This window comes from Coenobita brevimanus, chromosome 74, assembly GCF_032717465.1.
Source record: "Coenobita brevimanus isolate Jiangsu-jjx chromosome 74, ASM3271746v2, whole genome shotgun sequence".
In the NCBI taxonomy this organism is placed as follows: Eukaryota; Metazoa; Arthropoda; class Malacostraca; order Decapoda; family Coenobitidae; genus Coenobita; species Coenobita brevimanus.
This window is the reverse complement of record NC_137027.1, coordinates 18,967,018-18,981,755: the sequence shown is the minus strand read 5'-3', so window position 1 is coordinate 18,981,755 and position 14,738 is coordinate 18,967,018. Positions and strand designations below refer to the sequence as shown.

General features: G+C 38.1%; 1 long non-coding RNA gene across 1 annotated transcript in view; it reads left to right on the top strand.

The window, feature by feature from the left end:
• LOC145407864 (uncharacterized) overlaps window positions 1-1,409 on the top strand; it is a 12,890-nt gene extending 11,481 nt beyond the window's left edge. The window contains exon 2 of the long non-coding RNA XR_013898803.1: window positions 637-1,409. This is a non-coding gene — a long non-coding RNA (uncharacterized LOC145407864). The remainder of the gene's footprint in view (window positions 1-636) is intronic.
• Window positions 1,410-14,738: the final 13,329 nt, after the last annotated feature.

The window sequence follows — 14,738 nt, the reverse complement described above, 5'->3', positions numbered from 1 at the left end:
CTATCTATATATATATATGAAATTGTTATAACCCTTAGTGCATATCTATGTATTCTTTACCTCATGATAAGGATATGTCTTTGGTAAAGGCTTGTTATTATTGCTGTCATCATCATTATTATCATTACTAATGTTGTTATCAGTATTATTATCACTGACTACTACTGTTATTATTACTATTATCATTATTAATATCATTGTCACTATAACTACTACTATTAGCGCATCATCACTACTATTATTATCATTATCACTACCGTACTAGTATTACCATCACTATTATTATTATTATCACTACTACTATTATTATCATCACTGCTGGAATTATCACTACTACTATTATTATCACTACTATTATCATTATCACTACTGTTATTATCACTGTTGGTATTAGCAACACTACTACTGTACTATTATTAGTATCACTACTACTTTTATCATTATCACTACAACTATCATTATCATTACTATTATTATCATCACTACTGCTATGATTATTACGATTTCCACTACTTTTATCACTTACTATTATTATCACTATTACTATTAATATTATCACTACTACTTTTATCATCATCATCACTACTACTGTTATCATCACCACTACTAGTATTTTCACATCCTAACCCACAACAGGTCAGAGCAACTCCCAGTGTGAGTCCAATCCGTGCTGCTACATTGGTCCAGACGGCAGGTGTCACTGCGACAAAGCATACCCGTACTGTACCTGGAGGAAGAGGTCGTCCGGGGAGCCCACCAAACCACAACGACAACGAAGACGACCAGTACGACTCGAGGTGACCCCAGCATCGGCAGTGTGAGTAGTGGTAAAGGTCGAATTGAAGTCCCCAGTGGTCGTCGCGCAGTATGGCAGTCGTAAGCAAGAACTCGGCTCCATTATCCTCAACAAGAACGACAACAACACCAACAAAAACAACAATAACAGAACAACAAGAATGACAAACAAGAACAAAGGACAAGAACAACAATACCACCACAACAACTACAAAAAGAAAAAGTAAAAAAAAAAACAGAAACACAACAACAACAACAAGAAACCATCAACAACAAAAACAATGACAAATACTGTATATCTTTTCACCTTATCTTGGCCCAGATTTTCGTCCTTTTGCAGCTTATTTCACGTTGCTCAGTGGCAGAATAAGACAATGCTACGGCTCTACGTCCCTCCCATAGCACTTCTTCGTGACTAGCAATTTGATGGGTTAATGAGGGCTATATTCCCCCCCCCCCTCGTTCCAATATTCCCTCCTGCGCTTAATAAAATCGTTTGGATGTGATATGGATTACATGAAAAGGTAAAAAAAAAAAAAAGATTCTCTCTCTCTCTCTCTCTCTCTCTCTCTCTCTCTCTCTCTCTCTCTCTCTCTCTCTCCGAATATATTGTTCAGAGAGTGAAATACCGTGTCTCATTATGCTGTGTGGTGTGGTGTGGTGCGGGTATTTCTGACAGGTGTGGTTTTATCCTGTATGGTGGTGTGGTGTGATTGTTACTGACTGAGGTGGTATTGTCCTGTGTGGTGGTGTGGTGTTGGTATGATCGACTGGTATGCTATTATCCTGTGTGGTGGTGTGGTGTGGTGTGGTTATTATTGACTGGTGTGGTATTATTCTGTGTGGTGGTGTGGTGTGGGTATTACTGACTGGTGTGGTATTGTCCTGTGTGGTGGTGTGTTGTGGTGTGGCAATTACTAACTGGTATTATTGACAGAGAAGTCGAGACAGCAACAGCCCCCTTGCTCCTTTCAGGCTGTCTGGTACAGAGTTTAAAAGGCTTGAGGTCATAGGAAGAGGGAAAGACTGCCTGAGGGCAATAGTTCCTCACCTGATATACGATTAAGATGATGATGGTGATGATGATGACGAGGAGGAGAAGGAAGAAGAGGAGAATGATGGTGGTAATGGTGGTGGTGGTGATGATGGTAATGGTGGTGGTGGTGATGATTGTGGTAATGGTGGTGGTGGTGATGGTGGATAATGAGAAGAGGAGGAGGAGAAGAAAACGAACGGTATTTGTGGACATTCCGTAATATCGGTACCTCTTCCTTAGCAATTTAATATACTCATCACACTCCAGTTTTCTTCTATATCTTATTAACACAAATTATGAAGATATTTAAAAGATATGCATAACATACGAGGGAATAACAACATGGGGTACGTATAATAATTAGCCAAAGAGTAACTGTTACGCTATGTCGTTCTTGAGAGAGAGACAGAGAGAGGCTAGTTATTGCTGATTTTACTGAATTAGATTTTTCCTATATCTTTTATTTCCTTTTTACTTCTCTCGTATTACACCATCCATCCCTTCCTTCCCCACTCCCTCTTTCCCTCCCTTCTTCCTCCTTCCCCCTCTCAATAGTAGTGATAGTGATGTATGGATGTTGATGCTGTCTGTGTGGCCTAGCAGACCCATCGACCACAAAGAAGCAACACCTTCATGTGGCAGACAGTGCCTGGCCAGGGTGGGAACAAGGTACTTCCACACGGCGAGGTGCAGGTAAAATGAAGGAACCATACCACCAAGAGGGTGAGCTGTGTATAGGATATGTATGAGCAGTAGTATCAGCCCAGATTTGGACTACTTCGTAAATGTGATTGAGTTCCCCGCCTGGGAGTGTTGTGCATGGCCAGCTACAACGTCACTACTAAGGTAGTACCTCCCTGGACGATGGTAACCATGCAGCTACTACCTTTTTGGTGGGCTAACGGGTGCTACACCTTGCCCAAGGGTGACCCGGAACAGTGCAGGGCAGGAGGGTCCATCTTCTCTGAACCGGACACATCACACGGCCGCATACCCATGATGTGTTAGGTAATGATGAGCAATTAAGCAAATTATACTCGTTTTACTCTAATTTGGCCCAGATTTTTTGGTTATTTTGTAGTTTATTTCACACTCTACATTCCTTCCATAGCACTTCTTCATGACTGGCATCATATTCTGGTTTTAATCTCTGGTAACAGCTTAGAATTCAAGATGGAGAGATGGCAATTTTAGGCCAAGTTAAAGTGAAAATGGTATAATACACAATGGAGTATAGAGGAAGGCGAACAGCAGTAGGAAATCCATTATATTTTTTGATAATGCAATATGTTTTTCAGATTATGTAACTATAACCACATAATGAAATCGTGCTTAAATATGGAAAAGCAGTTTTCGTCTCAAATCCTCTTCAGATGTAAAATGAAAATAGTCACTTATCTACTGATCAATCTATTATCTATCTGCCTATCTATTATCTACTATCTATCTATGACTACCTGTGTGTATGTATGTATGGATGGATGGATGGATGGATGGATGAATGTACAGTACAGTATATGACCATACAAGTATACCATGTGGAGAGCGAGAGAGAGAGAGAGAGAGAGAGAGAGAGAGAATGTGTGTGTGTTTGTGTGTGATTTTATATATATATATATATATATATATATATATATATATATATATATATATATATATATATATATATATATATATATACACAGGCATACCCCGGTTTAACGATGTACTTGGTTAGGTGAAAACACATAATTAGGTGGGGTATCGTATATTAGGGTACTTTCAACTTGTATTTCAACGTGGACCGTTTACCAGCATTGGGTTTCCCCAAACCAAGTCCAAAACTCACCCAGATGATCCCAAAAGAAGTTTAAAATCAATCTAAATGGCCTAACAGCTGTAAAGGAAGCTAAACTAAGCATAACACTTGAAAATAACTCACTAAAACCAACAAATCAAATCTTAATATCGTCATGTAAGTCTGGAGAACATCCAGCTTAGCAAACTGTACTGCAAAATTACAATATTCACCCCACCTATGGCTAAAACATTAATCAGAGTTTAAAAACAGGATATAAATCAACCTAAACACACAGTTTTAGTCTAAAATATCATCACACTCAGTAAGAGAAAATCAAAACCCATTGTTAAACGGGTTTGACCATCATTAGTCGGGGTATGGTGCAATTTGTACCCCAATCGTTAAGCCGGGGTATCGTATCTAGGGGTATAGTATATCGAGGTATTACTGTGTGTGTATATATATATATATATATATATATATATATATATATATATATATATATATATGTGGAGAGGATGGAGGGTGAAAGACTGATGAAGAGAGTGTATGTGAGTAAGGTGGAGGGGGAAAGAAGGAGGGGGAGGCCGAGGATGAGATGGAGGGATGGGGTGGAGAGGTATATGAGAGAGGGGGGTGTGAGCTGGGAGCAGGGGAGTGAAATGGCGGGGGACAGGGCGACTTGGAGGCGATTTGTTTGTGGCCACCCCAAACGGGATTGAGGCGTCTGGCAATAGATATATAGATAGATATTTGTGGTAGGTGGGGACGCTCGCCATCCACTCACTCGATGTAGTGCTGCTCTTGGGTGTCTGCCCTTTCCTCTCCATCTTTCTTTCTTCCATTCTCTTCATTCTTTCCTTGTCCTTCTGCCTACGGGTGACCCTACACTCCCTCTTCTGCCTTTCTTTCCTTCATTCTTTCCACTTCCTTCAGCCTGTGGGTGACTCTACACTGAGTGACAAGCCAAATGGTTTCCAGTGCACTGGGAAACCATTTACTACGTTGGGTGGTAACCATATAACCAAATTTTGGCGCCTGGTGGTTTAGTGGGTAATTATTGCGCTCCAATCGGATTGACCCGGTGAAGGTTTATATCCAAGGGGTGGTTGGGGTTGATTGCTTATGTATTGCCACTTAGGGACGAGTGAGCCTGGTCACTCTCATCTTAAATGTCGAGACCAACTGCCTAGCCCAGGGCTCCTACGCTCCTCATGGGTCAAGGTAGGATTGGATGATGTATGAATGGATATATATATATATATATATATATATATATATATATATATATATATCATCATCAGCCATTGATGTCCATTGCAGGACCGGCCTATCCCTACGGAAGCAGGGACGATACAGCCATTGTATCTCTACCCAGTGGCTTAGGCTGTCTGGTAGAGACAGTATGTAGGGTGAGAAGGGCCTCTAAGTGTAATTGTAGTGTTGTAGTGGCTTTGGATGTGTGTGTAGTGTGTGAACCAAGTGTAATGGGCCCGCCTTAAGCCGGTTGGGTGCAAGCATACTAGTATGCGACACTGGTTCAACCACAGCACCCCTTATGTCCGCCAAAGTAGCAAGTGGCTAGGTGAACGATTTCCAAAGTTTTTACAAGTCTGGCGGGAGGCGAACCCTCGTCCACAAGCGTGCGAAACTCACACTCTACCACTGTATCACAGAGGCTCCATATATATATATATATATATATATATATATATATATATATATATATATATATATATATATAGGGCACACAGAACAATTGATGACCTGAATTTTTACCTTTGGCTTAACTTAGGGTCACCTGCAGCAGGGAGTGGAACACAACAAAGGATGACCTGAATCTAAAAATGCACGTGACTAAGGAGAAGGGAGTATGAGGGGAGGAAAGAGGAGTGGGAGGGAGGGATAAGGGGAGAGGGGGGAGGGAGGAGGGGATAAATACTGCTGTTTGACTTAAGACCTAGAGGATTAATGCTTGGTGTGTCGCACACAGGTGTGACTACAACACCAGTAGATTACTGGGAACAATCACGTGTTAGTCTGGGGGATACTGCTTTAAAATTAATTCAGTTAACAATTTATCACACATAAAATGACCATAGCTCATGTTTACATTCTTTTCATATGTGCCAGAAATTAGACAAGATTCTATTACATTTCTTTCATCTAAGCTTCTTGATCTTGCTAGAATCTTGGAGCCTATCCAGTCAATATGGTGATCACTGGATGCTTTGTGCTGAAATAAACCACTACTCTGTTGGGCTGTCCTTACACTGTATATATGTTGTGAGATTCTAGTTTCCAAATCTTTTCCAGATTGTCCTAAGTAAAATTTGTTACAGTTTTTACACGGGATTTTGTAAACAACGCCTGAATTACTGAAAGGGCTGTTCTTGATGAGGGTTTTTGTGATGGTGTTCTCATATTTGAATACTACTTGTACATTGAGTTTCCTCAGTATGTGAACAACATCAAGAAAATTTTCATGGAAGGGGAGGACAAAGGTTCTTTGAATGTTCTGGCGATCTGGCTTATTAGTTTTCCCTTCAAGGAATCGTTTCTTGGCTGTATTGTGGCACTGAGTTAGTATGCTTGGTGGATATTTTAGCTTCTTTCCAACACTCTGAATCTTTTTTAGTTCATCATCTAAAAATTCTCGATCTGAAATTCTATATGCTCTTAGGTACATGGATATGAACACAGATCTTTTTACACTAATTTGATGGTTTGAATAGTAATGAACATATGACATAATATTTGTAGGTTTTCTGTATACCTTAGTCTTCAAAACATTTTGATCCCTGATAACTTTTACATCCAAAAATGGACATTCATTATCCATTTCCATCTCATGAGTAAATTTAATCAATGGAACTAACGAATTTAATTGCAGGAGAAATTCATCAATGGGAAGACTATTAGGCCAGAAGCACAGGATATCATCAACGTATCGGAGCCAAACTATGTTTTGCTTCTTTATGGAGGTCAGTAAATGTTTCTCAAAGTATTCCATGTAAATATTTGCCAGAACTGGGGAGAGGGGATTACCCATGTCCATACCATATTTTTGTGTGTAAAATTTACCTTCAAAGGTAAAAGAAGAGTTCACAATGCACAATTTAATTAGCTTGGTAATGTTTTCAGAGGGAATACCATCAGTGTTACTACCCAGAATGCTTGACAGGAAAGTTAAAACATCATCAATAAGGACATTTGTGCATAATGATTTAACATCAAAGCTGACTAATTTGTAGGGGTACATGACATTTAGAGATTTTAACTTCCTTACCAAATCCTCATTGTTTTGTACAAATGAATCAGAGATAGTGCCTACAACAGGGGACAACAGTGTTACAAGACACTTGGAGAGCTTGTATGTCGTAGAGCCTACAGAGCTTACAATTGGCCTGATGGGGTTGTTTGGTTTGTGAGTTTTAATCAAGCCATACATATATGGTGCAGATGGATTTTGTACAGAGAACTGTTTGATCAAGTCATCTCTTCATCTTAGCAAAATCTTGATTTCTTTATGGAATTTTCTACTTTGTTTTTCAGTTGGATCACGTTTTAGTTCACTGTAGGTGTTGGTGTCACGCAACAGTTCACTCACTTTTTCCTTGTAGTCACATTTGTTCATGACTACTACAGCGCTGCTTTTATCAGCTGTAGTTATATGCAGGGAGTCATCTTTTTTTCAATTTGTCCAAGGCATTCACAAATCTTTCAGGAGCAGAGTTGTTATTTTTCTTAAACATTGACCCATATAAAATGCCACGAATAATTTCACTATTTTCACCTGATTGTTTTTCCATTTGAAACAAAGACTTCCCAACCTGCACTGGGTTTATCTTCTTGCCATAAGAAAACGATAAACCATAACCTAGGGCACATAGGGTATCCCGATCTAATTCTTTAGATGACAGGTTTATGACGCAATCTGGATTCATATGTATGTTCCAATAGCTGTTTTCAATCAGTCCTTTTAATTTCTGTTCATGTTTACGTTTCACACTAATAGTTTCATTGGTGAGAACTTGATAACAGTGAGAGAAAACTATGTGTTGATTTCCCGGTGTTATTATGTTTCTAATACACTGTTTCTTGGTGTCCGAAATTTTAAATTTGCTGTTTGTTTCTTCTCCGGTAAAAATTCAGGTCATCCATTGTTCTGTGTGCCACTACCTGCTGCGGGTGTGCATAAAAGACCTCTACCCTTTACGTTTCTGTCTCACTCTGTCTGAAGATGTAATATACGAAAGTACTCACTGTCGCTCCTTTCATTTCTCCTGTGGTTAGTTTGCATATATATATATATATATATATATATATATATATATATATATATATGTGTGTGTGTGTGTGTGTGTGTGTGTGTGTATTTATATATATACATATATATTCATAGAGAGAGAGAGAGAGAGAGAGAGATTCAGGATATACAGTATATACCTTGAAAGTAATACAAGTATATGCACCAACTTCTCAAAGCTCAGATGAAAAAAATAGAAAAATTCAGTGATATCATCTCCCAGATTATGGATGAAGAAAAGACCACATATACTATACTCATGGGAGTCTTCAATGAAGAGTTTGATATATCAAAAAATGGAGAAGCATGTTTGAGAAAATTTGGAGTGGGAGAAAGGAATGAAAGAGGAGAAATGGTGGTAAAATTTGCTGAAAGATATAATATGAGAAAAATGAACACATCCTTTCATAAAAGAACAGGGAGAAAGTGGACCTGGAGAAGCCCAAATGGAGAAACAAAGAATGAGATTGACTTCTTTATAGCAGATAATTATAACGCGATCACAAATGTCACAGTTGTCAACAAAGTAAATATAGGAAGTGACCATAAAATGGTGGGTTGCACAGCCAGATTCATTTAAGAAGTGAAAGAAAGAAGATGATTAATGATGAAAAGATTTGCCCAATAAAAGTAAACAAAAACAAAGCACAGCCTTTCAACCGGAAATAAAGAACAGATTTCATGCTCTAAGTAATGCTGAATGTGACATTGATGAGCTGAATGACAGACCAACAAAAGTGCTAAGAGAATCAGCGGAGGTAGTAGGAAAACCTAATACAACCAAAGCTAAGAATTTTTAAGGAAAGTCACTCGAGGTTATGAAAAAAAAATAAAAGAAAAGAAATATAATGAAAGTAAAAACAAAGAAAAAAGAAATAGAACAAGCAAATCAAATAAGTTTATCAACAGGAGACAAAGAAGAAAAATGAAGAGGAACATGGACCAGATCAAAGAAACCATCAAAAAAGGGAAAAAGTCTGAAACAGGTCCGAAGTAAAATGGCACTAGGAATGCAACAAACTACATAACGCAAAGACAAAAACTGTGAAATTTTTAAATGCAGAGATAAAATCGTGAAGACAGTTGAAGAATTTTACAATGAAATGTAGTAGTTGCGATAACTAATTTCAGTTGTCACAAATGAAATACCTGAGGTAACACCGGACGAAGTAAATATTTCTCTAAAAAGTATGAAAAGAGGGAAGGCTCCGGGAGAAGATGGGATAGCAGATTTACTGTTGGATGCAAGAGTAGAGGTACAATTCAGGCTTGCTCACTTATTCACTCAGTGTATAAAAAGGAAGAAAATTCCCAAAAAGTGGTGTAATGCAATAGTTTAGGTATTTTATTTTACAAAACAGGTGACTGCAAAGATCTTAGTAACTATCCACCCATTAGCTTATTATCAGTCATTTACAAACTCTTCACTAAAGTCTTTACGAACAGAGTAACAAAGTTGTAGGAAAACCAATCTCTTGAACAGGCAGGATTCCGATGCGGGTATTTGACTATTGAACATCTACACAAAATTAATCAGCTAATTGAGAAAACTACAGAATATAATAAACAGTGGTGGGCAGCGCAAACGAAGAAGGACCTTGCACAAGTGCAATGCACAATCCACAGTTCATTACCTTGCGCAAGCGTAAGTGCGCAATCTGACAAGTATTTAGCTTGCGCAGTGTCGCAAAGCGCAAACCATTTGCATATATTTGTGGGAATTACTGTAAAATATTGAGATATTTAAATTAAATAGCATGCTTACTTACCTACTTTTATTTATTATTATTATTTTCTGTTATTTGTAATTTGTGCAAATGTGCAATCCAATATTTAGCTTACGCAATGTCGCTATGTGCTAGCGCAAGCCATTTGCATATATTTGTGGGAATTACTGTAAAATATTGAGATATGTAAATAACTTAGCATACTTTTATTTATTATTATTCTATCTATCTGTCTATTGCCAGACGCCTTAATCCCGTAAGGGATGGCCACAAACAAGCAACAAATCGCCTTCATGTCGCCCTGTCCCCCGCCATTTCACTGCCCTGTTCCCAGCTCACACCCCTCTCTCTCATATACTTCTCCACTCCATCCCTCCATCTCATCCTTGGCCTCCCCTTCCCTCTTACCCCCTCCACCTCACTCACATACACTCTCCTCGTTAGTCTCTCACTCTCCATCCTATCCATATGACTAAACCACCTCAATGGTTCTTCTAACGCTTCCAATCACATCCACATCCACACCACAACGATCCTTCAGTTTCTCACTTGTCAGTCTGTCTCTCCCTGTAACTCCACATGCTCCTCTCAAATAACTCATTTATTTACACAGCTCTCACTCTTCACTTCCGTCTCTCCAACAAGGTCAAAGCTTCACTTCCATTGGTATCACAATACTGTCATGTAGTAACTTTTTCACTCGTGGAAGTTCAGAGGAGTGAGCGGGCTGTGAAGCGGAGGAACAGGGAAATGTGATGTTGCCAGTTTTACTTTTATCTGCATTTTTGCAAGACGTTGTATTTAATAATTCAATATAGATATACAACAGCATGTGTAATTTCTGACAGAAATCATTAAAACATGTTATTTAAATCAAATATCCACAGCCTAATAAATTATAAGGCTGTGGATATTTTATTTAAATAATGTTTTCATGATTTTTGTAAGGAACTACATATGCTACTCTTAATAAATAATATATTTTTAATTCATTATTATTTACTACTAATAATAATTTTTAAAATATTAAAATACATTATCTATGTTGAAGTATTTTAAGAAATGCTACTACCCTCTGTCCCACCCGCTTCCCCCAGAACCCTCGCGACCTGCCCGAGCCTCCCCCATCCCTTGTCCAGACATACGGGAAGCTTCCAAGACCAGGTGTCTCTTGGACTGTGCAGTGCTCAGTCCACAAGACAGGTACACAAACTAGGTGTGCAAGCGCAAATTTAGTTGTGCAAGTGCACCTAATTGTGCTTGCACACCTTCCTTTTCATGTGCGCAAGTGCAATATTGCGCATGGTATCTTGCAGTGCGCAGTGCGCAAACGATATTCACCGGAGCTCAACGGTGTGCAAATGCTTTTGCGCAAGTGTTTGTGCACCTGCCCAGAACTGATAATAAACCACTGTGGTTGGGTTTTGTTGATTAACCCCTAAACCGTGGGCTTGTTTTGCTTTGACTTGCATGTCCCACGGGCATATTCGCGCTCCAACAGACTCTCTAAAAATAATTGCCAAAAATCAGTTATTAGTCCTAGAATATTAAAATTATTTATACATATGACACATAACTTCAGCTTTCTCCTGGGATGTTTGTTGAGCCTTCGTCGAGTACCGTAGGACTTGTGGAGACCTCTGAAGTTGGGTAACGAAGTCTCCAATTTATACTTCCCGACAACCTGTAATATGATAACCACAGCCTGATATTATCACTAGAACATAAGAACATAAGAAGAGAGGATAACTGCAGTAGGCCGGTTGGCCCATGCTAGGCAGCTCCTAGAAGAGTAACTGAACTAGAAACACTATTCTATGATTCGCAAATAGTTTGGAATCCATACTCCAAAAAAAAAAAAAAAAACACACTGTGAAAGCAGTGAAAATTACGAGGGCGTATGACCTTACCACTTGTGATCGTTCGCTGCTGGTGTTCTGTCATTATTATTCATAGAAACACTCACACTTTATATTTTCATTACTATATAACACTTACATATATCTACAGTCTTTATCCATAAGTTTCCTTCAATAATAGTAGTTTATTGTCACTGTAGGCATTCAATTTCTCAGTAAAATATGTAGCATTCACTTTCTCGTCTTGTATACTAGCGTTGAGAGTGAATCTATCACTTTCACCTTCACTTTCATAACTCATAGTATTCATACATGCTAGAGTGAAACTTTCACTTTCATTACTCCTAGTATATGTTCTCGTATTCTTATATTACTACTCATTTACGTTTCTATTTACATTCTCTATTTTATTTACATTATTTACATTTCTATTTTATTTACACTGTGTTAGGCACTGTCACTTGCAGTAACTTATAATACTATTTACCACTGTTCACTTATATTTATTCATTGCTTTCACTTGCTGTTATTTACACGTTATTTACATTTCCACTTGTACTGTTTTAGCCACCAAAAAGATCGTAGTCACTCTCTATCATTTTCATTGACAAATTAGCCAGTTCACGTTCCACAGCAGTCACTTAGCCCTTTACCTCTTTCCACACGAGGTTTAGTAGGGGGTAGAGGTCACAGGGCTCTTTGCATGGGGCTAAAATTTGACAGGCGCGAATCCGACGTGCTTTCACCTTGAAAGACTACAATAAACTGAATACAGTGTGGTGGCCTGCCTAGGGGGAGTGCAATGCTGCCAATGTCAGTATGGTGACAGCTGCTAATACATACACTATGAAATGATTGGCAGGAAATCTAGACAATACATAATAAATTAGGTAGTTCCAGGTGAATGTAAATATCACTTAGGCTTCTCCCATCCTTTCTTATATATATTTTTATTACGAGAACAGATTATATGGCATATTTCAAGGGGAAATAAACAGTGAAAATTAGCTAACGAGTGCATGTGAGGTGTTGTCAGGTGATAATTAGCCAATTCCAGGTGTATGGCACTCTCACTTACCTAATTTCTTTTTTGTATATATTATTTGGTATAAGAATAGGGCATAGGGCTTATTTCAATGGATGAAATCAGTGGAAAATTCCAGGGAAGATTTACTTAGCATAGTACGGCCGGGCAGGCGAGAGGAGAGGGTAATGGAGGGGAGGTAGGGAGGGGAGTCAAGAACGGGGAGAAATGGCTAAATTGTCAACAATGGATGGGAGTACAGATGAGATTAGGAGTGCTGACTAGTGTTGGACATTGGCAGTACTGATAGATGATACAAGCCATCACTTGAAAGCCCGGCCGAATTCAAAATAACACAGCATCACAAAAGTGACACCCCGCAGTATGATCCCTTGCTCCCAAGTGTCACGAAAGTGACGCCCCGCGGTTAAGGGGTTAAGAAAATGTTTTCGACTCAGTGGAGCACAAAGCTATTATGAATTCACTGCGAGAACAAGGAGTGAATGAGAACATTGTAAAATTGCTCGAAAACATGTATGAAGAAGGAACTGCTAAAAATTTAGATTAAGAAGGGCACACGTCAGGGAGATTCAATTTCACCAAAGTTATTCATAGCATGCCTAGAAAGTATTTTCAGAAAACAAGACTGGGAAAACAAAGCAGTGAACATGCATGGAGAAAAGCTAAACTATTTAAGATTTGCAGATGACATTGTCCCAGTCTCAAAAACAACAGATACATTGCAAGAAATGTTAAATGACCTGAACAGAGAAAGTCTCAAAGTAGCGCTAAAGATGAACCGGAGTAAAACTAAAGTTTAATCCACAAACACCAAAGAGAGTCATCAGGATAAGTGAAGAAACTCTTGAAGAAATCGAGAAGTACAATTACTAGGGGCAATTACTAAAATTAACGAAAGCTCATGATACGAAAAAAAAAAAAAGATGTAATACAATTGGATGGAAAGCTTTCGGTAAATAGAGAGACAGTATGAAGACTAGCTTGCCAGTTTATATGAAACGAAAAGTAATAACAGATATATAATTCCAGCTATGATGTATGGTTGTGATGTAGTGCCCTAATTTTTAAGAATTAGTATAAGTTAGTATAAACCAGCATTGTAAGTGTAATCTTAACACTTAGGTAATATTGTAAATATTCTGTACAGTTCATTTAGCCGTTAAATTTTACATTTAAGTCTAGTCTTAGTAGATATTCATATTGTGAACAGGATTCTGATATTGATAGTAATGAGCCAAGTATTGGTGTGAATATGATTACTTGTTATACATATGGACCAGCCACTCCACCAAACGTGTAAAACCTCGAAATTTTAGTAGGGATTAAAATTAGTGAATGTCTTCCTTTATATTCTGACCTAGAAATTTACCTGCTGAAGTCAATAGGTTTCTCCTTTGGAACTATGCAATGGTGAATTGAAAATGTCTGAATTAAGATTTTTGAAGGTATCATTTGCGAAGCGCGAAATTCACGTTATTACAACCTGTTTACAGTCACGTAGGCATATAAATCGATGAGGGGTGATTAAACTGTTTGAATTCCTAATTGATTTGGCTTCGTTATGATTGAAGTTCCTGTACGCTTATCACAAAAATTTCAACATCGTAAGTCATTTATCTACGTATGTTAAGTGCAAATGTATCTCGTATTCTTTGAAGATCCTAGAGAGTCGAAAATATTACAAAGTAATTAGTTAAAATTTTAGCCGATTCCCGGACACTGTCTTGGTTTAGTATAAAAAGGTCTTTAGATGAGGTATTTTTGTTTATAAATAATGTAAGGTCAAAAAATACAAAAAATAGAAATAAAAATAGAAAAATAAATAAAATAAAATAAAAATTATATATATATATATATATATATATATATATATATATATATATATATATATGTGTGTGTGTGTGTGTGTGTGTGTGTGTGTGTGTATTTATATATATCTGGCCTTAATGACCAGGGGCTTTGCCCCAGTGGTCGATAGGCTAAAAAAAAAAAAAAAAAGACTACCAGACCACCGCTTCTCTTCATCATTGTATGTTAGTGTCGAACTCTCCTCCTCCCCCTCCCTCGTGTAATAAGTCATCATATACGTTCGTGAATTAACTTGGTCATATTTTCCCCTGATCCCTCTTGTACTGAGACCGCAGCTTCTCTTCATCATTGCAGATCGTCCGTTTTCAAGCCACTGCC